Consider the following 2,025-nt stretch of genomic DNA (forward strand, 5'->3'; position numbering starts at 1 on the left):
CTCTCTCTCTCTCTCTCTCTCTCTCTCTCTCTCTCTCTCTCTCTCAAACACACACACAAACACATACAAAATTATTCACATTATAAAGTTAAAATGAGCAAGCATATAAAATTGTTGTTGATAAAAGCCAAGCTGTACGACATGTTTATAGATGACTAGAACCTCAACTAGAACCTGAATTACATAGGTTTAATAGAACACAATTTTGAAGCATGATTTAGAGGTTAAATTAAAGACAAAGGAAAGATATTTTTCACACACATAGATGTAACTTACTAGAGAAATGCTATGTATTGCAATCTTTATAAGAAATAATACATCCTTTTTAACTTAGGGTCACCTTTTTATTATTAAATTATTTGTTTAAGCTGAACTTTCATTTGACTTTCAAGAATTATTTTTAATGTATGTTGGCCCTCTTTTGGTACTATCTCTTTTTGTCTGTTAGTAACAATAAAGTCCATATATGTTATATATAAGCACACTGTTATCATGACTGACAACTAATGGGACATGTGTCAACTGAGGGCAGAATTTAACTACTTGAGTGGTGACAGTATCTACCTATATCTTGATATACTGAATAAACAGCCACTTGTTTGTTCAAAGCTTTGAGTTAAAGAGATATAGAAATGCTATTTACTTAACTAAAAATTCAAAGGGAAGCAAATTTAGGTAAACCTGTCAATTTGACTTTTGAAGTTTCAAAAATAAAATGAACAATGTGAGGAATACAGGTTGCCATCCTGCCCAGAAAACAATCAAATGAAGTTGTAAAGGGTCATGTTTCCATAGTCTTCTAAACATGTCATAATATTCCCTAGTAGAATGGCAACTTACCCAATGTTACTGGCTAGAAAAATTGTACTTTGGAAACTTTTGCAGAATCCTTTTACTAATTTTTATACAACCTTTTCTTGGGCTTTACTGTGATATGAAACACCTGTTTGAGAAAGGTCTTCAAGCCTGACAGCTCTGAAAGGTTGTCTGGATACCCTTCATAGAATCACCAAATATTCTCTACAATCGCAAGTGCTAACAACATTCTGTGTAGCAGAGAAAGCTTCTGTATTCAATTAAATCCTAATTTTTTTACTGGCACAAAGAAAACTGCATTATCAATAACCTCCATGAGCCTCCCACAGAGCTTCAGTCTGAGAAAGCTGCAAATATACTGTGTAATACTGGCAAAGGAAGAAATGAACACATCAGTCAACCACTATTAGAAGCTTTCCTGCTCTGGGTAAGAGAACAATTCATTTCCTTTCTTTTGGAGAAAAGTTATAGTAATTTAATAGTAGAATCACTTAAATGTATAATTAAGTAATACTAAATAAACATTCTTCTGTAATGACAACCATTACCACAACATGTAGAATTTTTCAATGCATAAAAGTGAAAATGCATATATAGAGAGTAACTCTTAATCTTTTCTTCACAATTTCTGAAAGCCACTATTTCACATTCTGTCTGAATTTTACTTTTTACTTCTTGTCATATGCACAAAGAAGTCAACATTCTATTCCATAGATAATAACTCAACCATGTTCATTACTACTCTACTTACCGTGGCTAGGGAAAGGAAACTACCTAATGTCCTTCAACTGACAGATAGATGAAGACATTTACAACATATACACAACAGAATAATACTCATCTATAAAGAAAACGGAAGTAATGAAATTTTCAGTTAAATAGAAATAGATAAGATGATACTGAATAAGGTAACTCAGATCCAGAAATACAAACATATCATTTTCTTTCTAAGATGAGAGTATAACACCTGGGGTAGAAGATACCATGGTCAGAGGACGCTTTAGAAATGGAAAAAGCAGGTAACAGATTATATTAATGTGGACATGGGCAAAACAGTGGAACATTAAATGAGGAAGAGATGAGGAGAAAAATATAGAACAAAGAGGATAAATAACACTAAGAATTTTGGAAAAGTCATAAAAAACCATATTTTTTATGTTTACCTAAAATTATGAGAAAGAGAGGAAGAGAGGGAGAGGGAGAGGGAGT

Source organism: Grammomys surdaster, unplaced genomic scaffold (genome assembly GCF_004785775.1).
Source record: "Grammomys surdaster isolate TR1022 unplaced genomic scaffold, NIH_TR_1.0 61, whole genome shotgun sequence".
NCBI lineage: Eukaryota > Metazoa > Chordata > Mammalia > Rodentia > Muridae > Grammomys > Grammomys surdaster.